Raw genomic sequence first — 18,823 nt, 5'->3', positions numbered from 1 at the left:
AAACCTTCAGTAATTTCTGACCATATAGGCTGTGGACTCTTCCCCCTAGTTCTTTTCAACTAGTGATCAATATCTGAAGTTCAGCTTTTACTCCTTTCTAGAGCATTCTCTCTAGAATTTTTGCTCTTTGTAAAAATCTTCAGTTGTAACTGTACCTTTAGAATACTTCTTGTAAAGTCCTCCTAATGATATGAATCTTCATTTCTACTCAGGTTTGTGTTCAGTTGTGTTCTGAGTATCAACAAGAAGGCTTCATAGTCTCACAGAGGATCTGTTTCAGTGTCTGACAATACCCACAGTTTTTTATGTGTAAATGGAATTTCTTGTGTTTCAGTTTGTCCTCCCAGTGGGCATTGCTGAGAAGAGTCTAGTCTCTATCTTCTTTATTTCGTCCCATCTAGTATGCATATAGATAGATAAGATTCTGTCTGAACCTTAACTTCTACAGCTGGAAGCTGTGACTCTTCAGCCTGTAATCATGTGACAGACACTTCAATTTGTTGCTCACTGTCATGGCTCTTAGCTGGACTCACTCCAGTGTGTCTCTTGTACTTGACCCCAGGTGTGTCTCACCAGTGATGAGCAGAGGGGAAGGATCTCATCCCCTATCTGCTGCTGACACTCTACTTAAGGAAGCACAGAACTGATTCCTTTTTTTTTTTCTTCTTTTCCACAGGGGTGCACATCAGTGTCCTTTGAAATGACCATCAGGTCATTCTCTGTGTAGGTCCCTGGTTCATCCCCAGTTTATACAAGTACATGGGACTATTCCTGCCCAGATACAGGGCTTTGCAGTGCCCTTTATTGAATTTCAGGAGATTCTTGTCAACCCTTTTCTGCAACCTGTTGAGGCACATCCACTGGTATGTACACAACATAACATGGCATATGGTGTATCAACCACACCTCTCAGTTTTGTATCAACTATAAAATTATGGGGATGCACATTGTTGCAGGTGTCCACTCATCTAATTTGAACTTCAGTTTTTCTGTGAGAAAGACAGTCTTAAAAGCCTTGCTAAAGTTAAGATAAACAATATCTACTGCTCTCCACTAACCTCCCAAGTCATTCATTTTGTTTTAGAAGGCTATCAGATTGGTCAAAAATAATTTCTCCTCCATAAACCCATTCTGGCTACTCCAAATCACCTTTTTGTCTGTCTTTCATACATTTTGAAACTGTTTTCAGGATAATTTATTTCATTTGCTTCCCAGGGCTGGTTTTCTTCAACCCTGCTTTATAGTTTTCAGTCTTCACTCTCTCCATCACATCATGTTCTTTGCTTACCAACCTGGCCTTCACTTCCTCACTTGATTTTGGGTCATCATATCTCTCCTGAACTCTTCCTAGTTTAAAAACTGTCTTGACCAGACTGGCCATATTTTGAGTGCCTTGCTAATAAAAGGATCCTTTCCAAGAAAAGACTTCACAGTGAAAAGACATAAACATGAGGGAGTTTTTTTCTTGTAACTGGAAACTGACATCAGCTGGGTAATATTTCTTGGAAATTTGTGAGTCTCGCCCAGGGGTACATGGTCCTTTACTGAAAAAAGGAAAAGAAAGAAAAAAATACTTTTAAAAGCCAAAGTAACAAGACTGTGCTTCCCAGTGGGTTTGTGAATGCTTTACTTGTACCTTGTTAAATGTAAATTTAAAGTAAGTCAGTACCTGCTGAGAAACATGTAGTTTCACTGTTTAAGTGGGTCATACCCATATCTGAAGCTAAGGACATACCTCTTAAGTAATGTAAGAAATATATTCATGATCAGTACTCTTTTTATAAACATTATTTTCTGCTCCTAAATTTCCCAGCACAGCCCCACCACAGAACTTAGAAGGCATCAGAAAGACTGAATTCAACCTTTGCAAAAAAGGAGAGGGTTTTCTCTGATGATTGCATTTACCTCACATAAATTTAGAGAATGAATTCAGCTGAATGTTAAGACACATGCATTTTGATATCTGTATGTAGCTGTCTTTATTAGATTATATGTGTCTACACACTTTGCCAAAGGAAAACATAACTGTACTATCAGTGGATTTAGGAGATGATTCAGCTGATCAACAGCCTAATAAATGATTTAGTTTCCTTAGGCTGTGCAGTTACCTAACCTGCTCAGGTCTGCATAACCAGAGGTACCAAATGCAGAGGTTGGCAGTCATGGCGCAACAAATACACGAGAACTGTTTCTGCAATGGCACTGGAACACAGAACTGCTACATATGGGTATCCTGGGAGTATGATGAGGTTAAGGAGAGACGGTGGCTAATTTTCCTGCCCAAAACTTTGCAGGGTGAATACTTGCCAGAACACTGTTTTGCTGATGATTTATTTTATTTATTTCCTAAAGAATTTTTATTTCTCTTGGTACCACGAACCTGCAATGATCCAGCCTTTTTTTTTCTGTCATAGAGCAGAAATTGTTCTGCAAGAATCAACACTAATGAGAAACCTACAGCCTTCTCCTCAGTCCTGTAAACCTTCCTTTGCTGAGCATGCATGAATGGATAAAAGCATGACTCAGCATTTATTTTTGTACTGGTAATGTTCAAGCTCTGCAAACCTTCATCCATTGTTAATGTTGTTAATTACTATGTAGTGCATATTATTATTATTATTATTATTATTATTATTATTATTACTAAGGGACACATTCAGATATTTCTATTCCATTGGTACTGCAGTATGAGAGTTATTGGATTTATTCTGATTGGTGAAAAACAAACCAAATTACAATTTCTGTCAAATGTGGTCTGCTTCAACAATTCTTATTGGCATTCCCAAAAGGAATGATTGCTGAATTCACAGTCATAAGAAGACAATATATCTATGTGAATGTGGAAATCACTGGCTTTCCTTATGTAAACTCATGATCAAGCAAAATATTTGCATCTATTCAGAAATATGAAATTTCAGATAACAGTAATTCTTACACTTGTCTGCTGCTTCGCATCAGTTGTCTTAAGTAAGCCTTGCCATCTAGTGTGTGTAGTCTTAATAATACCATTATTCAATAAATGAAATTTAGGAAGAAATTATTTCATTTGCCACAGCTACAAATGGTGTTACTTTAAAAGCAGGAGTTCTTGAAGACCTGAAAAGATAATTATATGAATGTGGAAGTAGAGCAACCTTAATGTATACTAGTGGGTATGGATGCCAAATGCTCCTGGTGTACTTCAGTTTTGGCTAAAAAGTATTTTAAAATCTTTTTTGAAGTACTAAATTTTAACAATATCTTTGCAAGTATGTAAAATACTCAGGATACCTACACATTATTTTGGGGTGTATTTTTTTGTTTTGTTTTGGAGTTTTGTTTGTTTCTTTTGTTTTGTTTTTTTCCCTAAATTCCATCAGTCCATGGAATTTTTTCTTCATTTATGTTAATTGAGAATGACAGACTGAATACATGGAGTGTCTGTCTTTCAGGAGAACTGATATAAGCAAAATTATTAGGGTGACACAAATGTATTCAGCAATCTGTTCTGCACCAAGCACATAAACCTCTACTGTTCACAGAGACACAACTGTTGTGCTTATAAGTCATGCACATACAGTGTTAAAATACAGATTTCTTAAAAGCAAAGGGATATATTTGATAAATCAGCAGTTTTCAGCATGCAGCTACAACTCTTGACTGATACTTGTGTATTATATTTTACATTGTCCTTCCTGTCCAGTGAACTGCTCCAGTCTGTTCAAAGGAAAAATAGATGTACTTTGAGATGCTAAATGATAATAATAATTTCATTTTGTAATGTGGCATATTGTGGCATTTTGTAATGTAGTTATGTGTTCTGTCCTTCCTCCTTTAAGGCAACTATAGGCTAGGCTGTAAGCAATGGGTTGTAGATTCATTGTAAATGTAAAACCAGTTCCAGATAAAAATTTTGAGAATGAATATTAACTAAAAAGTAGAAGTGCCTGACATATCATCTTCAGCTGGACCTCCCCTTGGCCAGTTTTCTAAACTCCTTGGAGATGTTCTAGGTTCTTTAGGATGTGTCAAATGGCAACAGTCCCCTTTCTTAGGAGGAGATTATTTATTATTTCTTGCTTAGACACTTGAATTCTGCTTTTATGTGCAGTGAGTTTGATCCCTCTGGACACCTTGGACTACAGGTATTCAATGCCAGCTGATTGCAATGGAGATTTAAAAACATAGACCACTAAATATCTTAGTCTTTTTCTCAATGCGAATCTTACTTTCTTAACCTTCACTTTTATGTAGGGTATAAAGAGACTAGAGAAATATGGTTGTAAGAGATGACACTCTGTGGACGTCTAAGTGAGATGATTATCAGAGGTAGTGTGGGCAATAAAGATATGTCAGAATTGCAGCAACTTGAGGTCAAGCAGTTTGTCATTGTCATAGGCAACCTGAGATAGCACAATGCCCTTGCAGTCTCCACATGGAGAATCCACAACAAAGCCACCCATCCTCTCAAACAAAAACAATTTCATGATAAACATGATCAATGAACTGGGTATTGAGGGTGCTCAGGAGGACCCTGCTTATCAGGGAGGCTGGACAAGGTGGTTTCTAGCGGTGCCTTCCAGCCTCATTATCCATTCTGTGATTCTGTGCAGCCAGTAGTGATCTAATTAGCACAACAGAGCAGTGCAGAAGCATAATTGATTACAAAAGGAAAAATTGTCTGTGTTGGAAGAAGTGGAGAGTTTTTTATCCTTCTATTTTCAAATAGCTGTGGGAAGGGGCTGGGGCATGTCTTCCTGGCAGCTGAAATCATGCAGGCATATTCTTCTGGATCTGGCACATTGACCATGCAAATTCAGTTCCTGAAAAATGGTAGCAGCTCAAAAAAAAATTTCTTACTTGCACAGACAGATATTTCTGGTGTGGCTGTACCTACAGAAGATCTCAAGAGAAACGCCCATGCAACCCTTTTCAAGAAAAACAGTATACATGGGTGATTCAATATGCATTCTAGCAATATGTAATATGAAAGCAAAAGGAAGACTTTTTTAGGAAGTATATACTAAATATATAAGTTTTAAGATTATTTTATGCTATCATAAACAAAAGAAAAGCCTAAATAGGCAGAATATTAATCCCGTTCACAAAGCACAAGTCAAGCAAATGATCTTTACCATTTTTTGCATTTTATTTCAATGCATACTTTTGCTAACTTAGTGATCTTGTCATTTTCTTACCAGTAGATTTTGTAAGAAAATAATTAACCAATAGCTACATGTATCTTGCTCTATGTTTTGTTATTATCGTCCATTTGTGTATATTCTGAGCTCAAGTTATGTGATCTAACTGAACTCATTTCTAACTTAATTTTCATTTCAGGTTTTCAAACTCTGTTGTTTTGATCAAATTCAGTATTCCTGTTACCATGGCAACAAGATGTGCATACTCTGTCTTCAATATTATCCCACCAAAAAGTCAAGTGATTGAAATGGAAAATACTTGGCATGCCAGAGCTTCACTGTATTTCAGATAGACAATTATGAACTGGAAATCAAATGTGTAGTGGCTGTGCTGTTGGTTGTACTGTAATTATGTCTCTGCTTCACAATGTACTTTAATGGTTCAAGGTTCTTCAAAATGAAAAAGAGTGCTGCATCTTTATTTATTAAATGCTAATGCATTCCCAACAGAAAGGCTTAACTCTACAAATGTTTAACAATTATGCAGAATGCACTAAAGTGCTCTCATCCTAATCGGTTTGTTTTCATCTTTTTTTATTTTAGTTTTCACTGATATTCAACAGCAAGAGATTGTTTTTAATAAAAATACAGGAATAGGAGTCAGCAGGTTTTATAAAACTCCAACTCACCTAAAAGTTTTGTTCAGCCAGAACAGTAAAGACCAATGCAGCCAGTGAGTTCTCCTTCAATGTGATCTTTCCATCCAAAATAAGTCCCCAAATTCAGTTAAACAAAGACAACTTTTGTAATAAATTCTGACATATAGCCAGTAATTTCAAACAAACTTAAGAACTTTCTTTATGAGTGTTGGCTTCCTAGCCTGACATCAGGTCATGGTTCCACACATTTTTGAGTGATGATCTGTTCTAGTGCTGCTCTGAAGAGGGGCTAACATCTGAAGAAAAAAAATATACTCAGATGCTGCAAGTGGTGGAAACTACAAAAAAAAAAAAAAAAAAGAGCAGGTAAGAGGACAACCACACTGATTTCCAGGTTTCACTCCTGCAGAAACTCTTTCATATTTTGTGGAGCTTGTGCTTTCTGCTTACAAATATTTTCCCCATATTTCTTTGCAAATATTAATGCTTAACAAAAAATCTTTCATCTTAATGAGGGTTATGTGAGGTAGAGTTATGAAGAACTCACATACAGGGACAGATAAGAGAAACAAAATGACAATGGGTCTGAAGCATTCAAAACTGCTCCCTGGTGGATGAGCAGCAGGACCAGCAGGGAAGCAAGAATGCAGAGATGGAATTTGGACACTTGGGAAGAGATTCCTGCTCTGTGCACTTCGTTTTGTATTTTGTTCTGGTGATCTGATAAAGATTTATACACAGCATGAAGTGTCAAAGCAAGGTTTTGCCTCATCCAGACAGACATTATCTAAATAACCAAGAATAGGGATCTGAAATACAGACACATCTGCACCTAATATAAACTTAATCCATAGTTCTTTTCCTGAGGAAAAAGTGCAGGTGTAGGGTAATATATACTGAGAAAGAGTATAATTATATAATAACTATTAGACTTTCTAGTTTACATTGGGATATTTTATGAATTGGCTGTGTTGTTTCCTTATTTTATTCCCAAACAACTCTATAGTAATAGTATATTTGTTATAATAGTATATTTGTTATAATAGTATATTTGTTAGCAATAAAGCCATTGGAAATCTATATTGCATTATTCATATCTGCAATAATTAAATTTTCATGTACACAGTGCACATTCAGTTGTGAGTAATTATTAAAAAACCTCAAACAACTTTGTCAGTTCTCCATACCTGGTAAAAAGAGATCCTTTTTTTTTTTTTTGGTAGAAGTTTCTTCAAATCTCCTACTTTGTGATAGCAATATTCTTGCTTGTTGTCTGGAAACTAAAATCACAGTATATGTGTTGCTGATAGAAGCAGTTCATTGCTTTTATTGCATTATGACTTCTGATTCAGGATAAACATCCAGGTGCTCTGAAGTCAGTAAAGAGGGTCAGACAGCTCCTTTGGATCTGTAGAGATGACTGGAGAAAACTTAGGCACTTCTCTTTGAAGGAGCTAAATTGTTCCCTCAAAGATGATTCTGAGACTAGATGGTTAACCAGATTATCTCTTATCAGTGTGCTCAAAAAATCATGATAATCTGAAAAATCTCAAGTTTTAACAGGCTTCCAAAGTGTTTACTGTGCAGGGAAGTAGCTCCCAGACTCCATGGAGGTTTGACTCTGACCTATGCTGTTCAACATATTTATGAATATTAGCAATGAGGTGAAAAAAATTGCTTATGAGACTTGATTAATTGGGATAACAAAACTGATAGTTAGTGGTGGAGAACTGTAAATATTTGCAATATTGATTCAGTGGGTAACAGATTGCTGACAAAAGTCAAATATGATAAGTCACACAGGAAAATAAAAGCACTTTTTTTAGTTTTTATGTTTGCAGAAATGAGTTCTGAGTTAACTATTACTGCCTAGAGATGACATTTTTGAGTCAAAAATCATCATTGCATAGAAAAATGATCTCAAAAATCAACAATAGTCAAAAATCAAGTGAAACCATGAATTAATAGAAAGGATTAAACAGCATGTCAGAAAGTGTCCCAGCAGTGGTGTGTAACTCCTCAGCGCACCTACCTTTGGAGGCAGGTACGATCCCTGCTTCTGAGAGGAAGCACAGCCCAACTGGAATGATGAAATGAAGCATCAAAAGTGAGGATGGGTCTTACCCTGACCCAACGCTAAGTGGACTAGGTCACTTCAGCAAGAATGAGATAGCCAAGAAAGAATTTAATACTCAAAACAAGCAGAAAGAGAAACTTCTCACAGACATGCCTACATTGCAAGACCTCCCTTTGATGTGCAGAAGTTTAAAGCTAAATATAGGTTCAAATCATGTTTATGAATCATAGAGGAAAAATACATGAGAGGGCATTAAATAAAAATACAGTATCTGAGGATTGGGCAGCTCTTGAGCCACAGTCTGCTGGATGATGAGAAAATGCACAAGGAAGTCTCATGTGGTGCTTTCTGGGTTGTAATCTTTCTCAGCATCTGCTACTTGTCCAGTGCCAGGAACAAGATACTTTTCTAGATGTTCTATTATTTGTATTCTTTTGGCTACTACTGTATCATTTCCTGCACAATTCTTTCCATACCATGATTGTCTAGATTGTATATTCAATTTTGAAAGTTTCCATAATTTCATTAAATATTACTTCTGAGATTTAAAGAAATAAATATGTTTTTTTAGCTGAAAAATCCATTCTCTTCCCATTTTATTTCTCTTCTTGTTATTTCACATTCATGTATTTTACAGAATACTTAGCCTAGAGGATAAAACTTACCACTTTTTTGTTAGAGATTAAGTTAGTGAAGAACTATGAAATGACATTTGACTTTCCAAAGCTCTCTACGTGCTGTACTTCTGCATGATTCTGTACATTACTAGATTTATTTGACTGCAGAAAACTGACTGCTGTATTTATTTTTTTAAATTAAAATTGGACTATCAGGTCGTGTTGCAAATATTTTTGAAGTCACTAAAGAAAGAGAAAAAGTGTTCCACATTTCATACCTGTACATTATTTCTTTAAGTATTTTGCCTGTTAAAATATTTTCTTTGTCCACCTTTTAACAGTTTATATACAATTTACTATTCAGTTGCTGCTGTCATTGGCCCAATGGTACTTTGGAGTAATTGTAGTGCTTCCTACAATTTTATGTCTTTATGGTGAATTAGAAACACTGACATTAGATTTTTTGTTTTACCTTGCCTTCAGGATAATGCATATATACAAATATCGCACATTAAAGCATTTTTTGTTATGAATACTTTAGAAGTACACTCAAGAGATAAATACTTTCTTTCATATCTAGAACAAACAACAGATTTTTGCTTTATTTGAACAGTGCAATACACTTTCTTGTGTTCACTTGAGTTTGTCATATTTACATATTTAAAAAATAAATATAAGAAATAATTAAGCTCAATATCAGGTGAGATGTAGAGGTATGTAATACAGTCACTTATAAGTTTTTTTTTTTAACTTATATTAGATTGGCACAGATGAAAAGTAGGAGCTGGGTGATATGGTACCAAATATTCTTTCAATTTTCACCACATAATGTAATTAAAAATTCAGTTTCAAATTTAATTTCCACTTGATTTCAAGTGAACTAAATCTCTAATACATTAACTCTCATTATGTGTCAATCCTGCTTAATCATCATCCTTTATTGTGGAAAATAAATTAACTCCACAAATAATCCCTCAAGATCTCTTGTTTCTAAAGGAATCCTCTCTACTTCTCCATGTATTATTCCCCCATCTCTTTGTTCACCCTTTTGCACAATAATAAGTCACATTTGCAGGAAACAAGTGTAATCCTTCAGTGTGAATTGTATAAAAGAAGCTACACTAACAAATCCCTATTGAAAGGTACAGCGTCCTAAATACAAGTGGTGCCAGGCTTTGTGGCAATAAATTAAGGAATTTTATTGCAATAACTTCTATTGGGAAGTACCTAGGCAAAACAAAGTCAATAAAGCCTTCCTTAAAATTGTTCATATCCTCTCCTTTCTAGCTCATTGCCCTACCTACCAGGTTGTGTTCACAGTTTCTTATTTGCTCTTCTTCTCTGCTGTGACTCTTGGATTCTTGGTTGCAGAGTCCCTTAGGCTTAGAGAGAAGGATGAAGGACAGCTTTCCTATCCCTTCCACCTTTGTATAACAGGCTTTGAAGAACAGTGAACGGGGATTTGAATTTCTTTTGATTGCAGATTTATTCAATCCATAGCAGATGAGTGCAGTTGGCCTTGAGCTCTTTCACAAGCTGTTCTGCTGCTCCCTATCTGTGCATGCATGTGCTTTTGAAGAGGACCTGACACTGAGCCCTCAGTGAAAGGAGGCAAACTGTTTTGTGGCCTTTTTTTTCTCTCTTTAGAGGAAGGAAGTGACACAACACATTGCTATAGATCTTATAATCAGGCTTCAAGTACTGTTTTAAAGTTGGAGATTACCAGTCTGAAACCAAAGTCTCCCGAAGGATTGTGCTGCAGATTTAAGTGGTCACTCAGGTAATTCACTTTGAATCACCCTACTAGTCCAGATACCAATTTTTGGTTCACTGCATCATCCAGGCTGGTTGATTTGCAGGAGGTGGTCTGACCCTCCCCCCCAGCCTCTGTGCTTGCTACACTCATATCATGGTGATAGAATATGACACTAATTTTATTGAAGTGTCCTGTAACTGAAGGAATCACACTATTTAGTGGGCAGTTGAGCATCTGTGAAAAGTGAAAAATAGATTTGTTGAGAGGTATCTTAAATTAACTGCTCTTCTAATGCTTCCCCTAGGTGCAAAATTGTGTCTCATACTCCAGCACATTCTCCAGCTGAATGTCACTGAATCCTCAACTGGACTGCAAGCTTAAAGCACTCTAGAGGCTTCATTTGATGTATGTAAACAAAGATAATTGCTTCATTGAATTACTTCATTCTGGTATCTTGTTTTTAATATTTAGCTCTTAGAGTATAAACTAGTTTGAACAAATGCATAGGCTTGTGTTTTTCTTTTTTTCTAAAGCAGTGGAAAAGATTACATTCTCAGGAAAGAAACAATCTATCATCTTTTACCATAGTGCTATTTTAATCTGAGTCAGCATATTCCATAAATTAACAAAACAGAGACACTTGCATTATTTATGTTTACAAATCATTTACATTTAGACAGTACAACAAACTGGTGGGGTTTCCACACTGCAATATAACTTCACATTGTCTGGGGGCAAGAACTACTTTGCATGCCATCAGAAAACTCATTACAATGGTTCATTTGAGGGCATGATATGAATAATATGAATCTCAAAACTGCTCTGTGTCTTTGGTGGATTCTTTCTGTCAAAACTGATTATCTGATCTATTTAGATCCATTTACTAACTTTTTTAATATCCATAGATACATTTTTATTAAGAATTAACACCTCTAAGTTGTACTCTTGAGAGAATGTTGGAAATATTTTCTCCATATATTTGGAGAGAAATGTGTTGGGATTTAAAACAAATGTCAAGAAAATTGCAGTCAAGTGAAAATGATTCTTACTGCATTGCAGATCCTAAGCAAATACTTCATGATAAACAGCAGACTGCAATGAGCAGCACAGAGTCAGGCAGCATCCAAACATTAACCAGCTCTGTTAAATTGGATTTCATAAATGATCCCTGCCTGATATGTTTTGTCTGCTTTACATACAAGCCAGTATACATCTTCATCTGTTTTGGGACTGCAGTGTGCAAATATGCAAAGAAGATCATCCAAGGTAACCCACTAGGTGCAAGGCATAATAGCAGGTAAATTAAATGAGGAACGTAACAGGGAAACCTGTTGGTGCTTGAAGGAAATATATCCAGTTTCTCAAACTTGCAGTTTCTCAAACTACAAAGATTATTATGTCCAAAGGATGCTATCACCAAGAAAAAACTTACAGTATTTTAAAGATAAATATGACAATGGATGCTTCTTTCTCATTGTACAGGGTAGGCAGAACGATATGACTGGCATGTTTCACTGGACTTAGTTGGGCTTTCACTTCTTTATTATTTTATTTCAAAAATCAACCTAATGCACCAAACTTATCTGGAATTCTGATACCTTATTTTAGAAAGATGGAAAATTTTACCTGTGAATCCTCAAAATGCAGCTATTATTCGGTACTGGAAGTTTTTTAACATTGCCAGTGACAAGTAGTGTTTTCAAAGTTACAGTAACAAACCAATATCTAATTGTGAGTGGATGTTTTCTCTTATAGGTGCTTCCAAAACTGTCCTTCACTCATTGCAATGGGCCATTTTCCTCAGGTGCTGGCACTGGAAATTTTCCACCCCTTGTTCTCCTTGGGAATCAAGCCCTCCTGGAGCTCAGAGCAGCAGGTGAGGGGTCCTGTTCTTGCTCCGCCTTCAGCAAATGTTAGCTCTGAGTATTATTTATTCTGAGCACCTTTAGAAACTCAGTTAAGGACTCTTCCTGTGTGAGGATAATATGTGTGGAATAGACCACTGGAGACTAAATGTTTTGATGGCTGTAGAGAGCAAACCAAATCTGATAATAGTGTAAAACACAGATGTCATAGGCCTGTAGTTGTTCAATAGTGAGAGTTTCTAGTTTTTTATTACCCAAGCTGCTCTAGGGTAGCTTCCTGTCCTCCCACTACCTTCATAAGGCAGGTGCCTCCTGTCAGTTTTGTATCAGGCCCAATAAGCTGTTCCAGATAGCCTAGGTCACCTTGAAAAACAAGGCCTGCAGAGCTTGGGCTGCAAAATTCCATTTATGGTGTTACTCTTGCTTCTAGAAATGTCTGTGAAAATTATAGAAGTTCTTTTTATGTGGAAAGGCTAAGGAGAAAAACAGAACATGAGAGTCTGAGAGTTTTCATTTTTCTAGAGTAAAGGTCGAATGTTGATGTTTCATCCCGCTAATTGAAATGTCAGAGGTACAAGATGCCTCACAGAAATGACATATCATGTCTGGGAAAGCGAATTAAGTCTCATTTTTTGAATAACCATTGAACAATCTGGACAGGGCAAAGTGTCAGGAGCTGGCAGGTGTGACAGGAAATTAAGTAGCCAGAGGGATTGTTTTCCAATACAGTTGTTCTCTTCGAACTGTAGAAATTCACTTGTTGATTAAAAAAAGACAGATACAACTCACCAGAGCTTCACAGCTATAATTGCCTTTTCTCTGGTATGTTTGAGAGCTCCAACAAAGACAAACTGAAAACAACCAGTGAAGATTTTCTCCATGGCTTTGCAAATCTGCCAAAAGAAAACATGCTCAATAAGCCCCCATATGTCTTCCTGCTCCACTGGGAGAAACGGAACCACTTTACAGCAAAGGACATTAATTCTACACAAATCTTGGACTTGCCAAAGAAGTGTGAAAATAAATTGAAATAGTGCTTTAGATCTTGGATTAAAGAGAAACATCCATAATATTATCACTTTGGGGTACTGTTGAACCAAGGAGAAGCATAAATGGCATGTTGGGAGATCTCTACTTACACAGGATAAGTGTTTTGATTACACTTTGGAAGGTCTCTTCCTGAAAGTGCTGACTCTGTGGAAGAGAGCATTTATGTTAGCTCTACCCGTTCAAAATTGACTGTGCTGTAATATGAGCAGCAGTTTCTTCAAAAAAAACAATCTTTCTGGCGATTTGGTACATTTGTATACAGCAGCCAATCAAACCTTAACCACAGAAAATTCCTTCATCATGATTTTAAAGGGAATTTACAGCTGAGTATCTGTACATTTCAGAAACATTTCATGTTTCTTGTTCATTTCAGAAACATTTATTTAAGTAGTCCAAGTCCCAAATGGGCCTTCATATATCCACAAGTGATGTGATCATCCCCTACACTAGTGGCTATCAAGCTGATTCAAAGATGGAAATTAATCTTTCTGACTGGAGGTCTACATCTGAAAAAGTCATCTGTTCTCTCTTGTTAATCAAGGCACAAACATTCTACTTATTTATAAAGAGTAGGTATGCCCTAAACATCTAAATAAGGTGTTTATTGATGCCTGTAACAAGTTTCAAACTCACAATGGTTTAATTGTGCTTACCTGTAGCTACATACGTCTACAGTGTAAATGTATGGCACAACTGAGGGTTTCTGCCTATTCCCAGTAAACCTGTGTTGGGCTTACAGGGTAAGGTTTTGGGAGCAGTGGAAGGGGCTGCACAAGCAACATCTCTGAGGAGAAACCACAGGCTGCCCAATGTCAGACAGAGTCAGTTCCAGCTGGATCCTTCCATGGGGGGCCCCAGTGGAGCACTGGAGTATCCCTGAGTGTATCACACCGGAGAAAAGGAATGTGCCCTGATGAAAGCTGCACCCTTGGAGAGCCCATGCAGAAGCAGGCTCCTGGCAGAGCTGTGCCTGTGGATAGGAGCCTACACAGGACAGGTTTTTTGGCAGAACCTGTGACCCTTTGGGAACCAGCACTGGAGCAGCCTATTCCTAATGGATTGTACCCTATGGAAATGCTCCATGCTGAAACAGTTCTTGAAGAACTGAAGCCTGTGGGAAGCACCCCCATTGGAGAAGTTTGCAAAGGACTGGGAGTCATGAAGGGCACCTGCTGATGGAACAGAGGAAAAATGTGAGGAGAAAGAAGCAGCAGACATGAAGTGTTAGCCTAAACACAACCCCTGTTCTCCAGCCATCTGATCTGCTTAGAGGGAAAGAGGCAGAAGAATTAGGAGGGAAGCTGAGTCTGGGGAGGAGGGATCATGGGGAGAAGGCTTTTAGTTTAATTTTAGTCATTCACTTCAGTCAAAAAGTCTAGAATGCAGGTGAGATGTCTAATGTAGATAGTGACTACTGTTTATTGTTATTGTGGGTGCTTATTTGTAGGGAAAAAATAAAGAAATAAAATGTGGAAAGGTCACTGCAGTAGCAGATCTGGGAGTGAGACCCAAATGTCCTCACTTCCTTGGCTTTATCTTAATTGAAAATATGTTTATACATATCAAAAAATAAGGCTTATAAAAATTACAGTGAAGATTATTCATCAATATTTTAAAGAGGGTACCTTTAGTCTAAAATTCTGTAATAGTGGATTGTATTTGCCTGATTAAAAAAAAATTTACACAAAACCTGGCAGGCATGAATAAGATTCAGACATGAATAGGAAAAAAACCAGTGAGATATGGCAGGGATTTTGGATTCCTTATTGACAGACACCAGTTCATTCACCCTCGTCAAAACAAATAGGAGAAGCCCAAAAGAAGTGATTAATTATTTTATCATGAAGCTTTAAAGGGAGAATCCACCTGTGCTCAGCAGAGCTCTCAACTCTCATGTACCACGAGCAGTGCTGCAGTGCAGGTCTGGAGAGAGCTCTCAGCAGTGCTGTATGCCATTACACACATCAGGAAACTAAACCAGGCTGAGGTTAAAGTGAGGCAAAAGTTCCAAAATATTCAGAGGGAAAACACAATATTTTAATTTATTTTTCATGATCTATTTCAGAAGAGAACTTTTATCTGCTTAACTTAGGTACTTAATTGTACCATTGGAACCAGCACAAAGCTCCAAGAGGGAAAAGAAAGTCCCAGTGTGGATTTACAAAACACCTTTTGTACTGAAAGTAATGGTTGTTTTCCTTCCTGCATATCCAGAAGTCTAGAAAAGAGCCAGATAATAGCATGTTAGACTGAGTTAGAGCCTTTGCAGTCCTCAGTAACCATAACTAAAATCTCTGTAAGACTTAACATGCATTTATCTTACAGCATCAAACAATGCCCATTAATCGGCATTTTGCTTATTTTAAGTGATATAGATTAGAGTATCTTTTTTTTTTTCTCCAAGAAGATGACTACATGTGTCCAAGAAATGGAAAATTTTGAATCTAGAGCATTTTGCATCTATAAATTGCTGTAAGGTTTCCATGGTGGTAAAGTGATTCAGTTCAGAATAAAATTCCCTGATTTTCAGTAATTTCCATTTCTTTCCTATTAAGGTCAGAAAATAATTCCTGTTAAAAAAAAAATAAACAAACCTGCAGGAATAGACCTATTAAGTCATGACAATAATGTTTCTGCTTAAAACTTTTGTCCAAAAGCTAAGTAGCTTGAGATATGCAATACTGAAAGAAATGACCATGTTTTGGTGATATCAAAGCTTTTAAGGAAGCATGATGTCAGTTACCTGTCAAAATTACCTCTTTGCTTTTCCTTTGAAGATGAGCTCTTCATAATGGCCCCACAAGACCTTGACATAGGAGGTGACCTAAAGAGTCCTTTACATTAATGTCATTGTAAACTGGGAGAGCCAGACACAAACATTCAGAGAAACAGCACATTGCTCATCTTCCTTTACATTAAAGACTTACTTTGATCTTTGTGTCAAAGCTTTGATAGCTTCCCCACAGAACAAATCATTGTATAACACACACAGCATTCAAAATTAATAAATTAGTGTGGAAGATAAGCCACTGGCATCAAACATGTCTAGAGCTTTGATGCTGGATTTATGTTGCTAAGGCCCTTGTTGGTGTTTTGCTAATTGCTTTATTTTCCTTCTCTATCTCTCTTTTCTCTCTCCTTTCTTCTTTTTTTTAACAGAACATTATATTTTTCATGGAGAGAAACAACTTCATCCTCCGAATACCATCCTCCAAATCTGAAATGCTGGAAAATCTTGTAGAGGTTTGATTCCCAAATGGAGATCTAGGATGTAACGCTTAGCTTCCTTTTGCTAGCCTGTCTGATATACTGGGTAGCTGATGAGCAGATAAGCATCACCAGAGGTCTGCTTTTCAGACCTACCTCAAAGTTCAAGAGGATGGATTGTGTATCCACTTCTTTTAGATCTCAGACTCAGAGGATCTTCACTTTCCAAAAACCACTGGGATTATTCTGTGCATAAAGACAGATTTTGGCTGTGGAAATTGGAAATTCCTGCTCATGTTCATGAGTGCAATGTTTGCCTTTTGGTGATTTATTATTTTAATCCAAAAGCCAATATTGTAGAAAGGTTGGTCTTGAAATTCTGTCCTTGTAGATTAAGCTTTAAGCTGTGATACATACATTTTTAAAATACATATTTTTTCATATGCATAAGTATTAATAGTTTTAATTAATAAAAAAAGTGAAGGTCTTCTACCCCTATAATGGCTCCTGTTTTTTAATGATGATATAGACCTCAAGATTACACTAAAATATCCTCTTGTTCTAAATCACTTTGGATAGGGCTTTTCTCACCTAACTTGAATCATTTAACTCCAACTGACTGATGAGAATCCCTTTAAGGACCACAGCAAGAGGTGGGACCAGTTTGAAAGTGGGTGTTAAAATAGGTGGAAGAAGTTACTTGTAAAGGTTTAGTTGTCCATAGGTGGAAGTTGAGATATCCCAGGATTTACAAGGCACCCACATGTGACCAGAGTATCTGGAAACCTTTCCCTGGGTCAGTCCACTCATGATCCCCCAAGTGATATTAGATGCTGATACTTAAGCAACTGAACTGTGTCCTATTTCTACACATCTGCACACTACCTTCCACACCCCCAGTCTCCAAAAAAGGGACCATACAATTTTCAACATTTCTTCCTGATCTTAATAAAACATCAAAATCAATCTCTGCACAATTTAAAGAACAAAAGCCATTTCACAAGTGTTACTCACCTGCTACATTTCACAGAATCATCAGATGTAATAACAAGCAACATTCTTGTCTCCTAAATTCTCAAAATAACTATTTTTTTATGTAAGCCTCACATTTTTGACTGTAAGAATTAATATTTTAGTACACACTATAGCTGTAATATTGACTGCAAGGAAAGTCTAATTCTCATGCCACAGGTTCCCCCAAATTTTTAATTTTCTAAATAATGTCACTTTGAACTTCACTACTTACCTCTTTCTGAACTCTGCTCAGCCAAGTGGCAGAGTTCCTGTTGCAGGACAACTTTGTCTTCTGAACAAATGGCAAAATTCACTGCAAGTAAATAAAACCTAAAGTTCTTTCAGAGTAATATGATGAGAAGGGGAAAATTATTTGTCAGTTGAGCTGCAGGTGTGAATTTTCTGCTTAGCTGCTGTATAAAGTTACATATAATAAAAAAATGTTGAACATGTTTTTTGAATAAATTATAAACCAATAGGGGAAAATGCATGCATAATATAAAAGGGGATATATAAAAACTATAATTGAGTCAAACAACTAAGGAGCTGTTTTAACATGTTTGAAGCTTTTGATTTTTGCAGAGTCAGTTAATGGTGTATTTTATCCTTTTAGATGCATTTGTATAATTCAGGTAACTGCAAGTTAGCATTCACAAACAGTGACTAGCACTGATGGCCTAATAAGGCACTGAAAACTTCCACACTGACGTTGAAAACCGAGTTATCAGACTATCTCAGGGAGGTTATGGTGTGACCAAAGGTGAAATGCTTGTATAAACTGATTAATGTTACAAATTTTATAAGCTGAAATTTAGTAGCCATTAATATTTCCTGCCAAGGTTGAATAATCTACGTATGATTTAAGCAACTATGTTGAATATCACTAAAATAAGAATTTTTAAAAGGAAATCTTTACTTCCTAACTAAGATGAGAAATCTCCTGAAGCCATGATGTCACTGGGGCAGAAACACAGAAGAGCTGAATTTGTGCTATACAGTCCTCTGCAAGAATGGGTAATTAAAATAAGGTGTCTTTTAAGCTGTCAACCTAAGTTTTCTCTGTAGTTTGTGGAAAAGAGAGGCATCTTCAGTGAGTAACTCATCCCCCAGAGAAGCCTGCCATCAGAAAGCAAGAACTGCCTCTCAGGAGGTTTTGTCTGTTCATTGAGTCAGAAAAGTTAATTGTCAAAGCCCTGAGTCTGGTGATTAGGGGGAGGACACTTTTCCATACTGAAAATTGCTGAATGTCACTGGAGTGTTATGATGCCAATAAGAGAGGACCGTGATCTAAGACAAAGTAGCAAAAATTCAGTGGTTCTTGGGTGAGATCCAGAGACTCTTGTCTGACTTCTGATTAAGACGAATGCAGTATTTGCCATGAAAAAAGTTTGTATCAGCCCAGTATCACCAGCCTACTCTTGGCATATTTGTGTTGTTGAAAATATCAGGGGAAGAATA

The 18,823-nt window shown here is 36.8% G+C and overlaps 1 long non-coding RNA gene across 1 annotated transcript; it reads left to right on the top strand.

Annotated features, from left to right (window-relative positions):
- The first annotated feature begins 684 nt into the window (after nt 1-684).
- On the top strand, nt 685-5,403 carry LOC128786350 (uncharacterized). The gene is made up of 3 exons (XR_008430252.1): nt 685-863; nt 2,415-2,543; nt 5,320-5,403. It is a non-coding gene; the product is annotated as an uncharacterized LOC128786350 (long non-coding RNA).
- The last annotated feature ends 13,420 nt before the right edge of the window (nt 5,404-18,823 follow it).

Source organism: Vidua chalybeata, chromosome 3 (assembly GCF_026979565.1).
Source record: "Vidua chalybeata isolate OUT-0048 chromosome 3, bVidCha1 merged haplotype, whole genome shotgun sequence".
NCBI lineage: Eukaryota > Metazoa > Chordata > Aves > Passeriformes > Viduidae > Vidua > Vidua chalybeata.
This window is presented reverse-complemented; position numbering and strand designations above follow the sequence as displayed.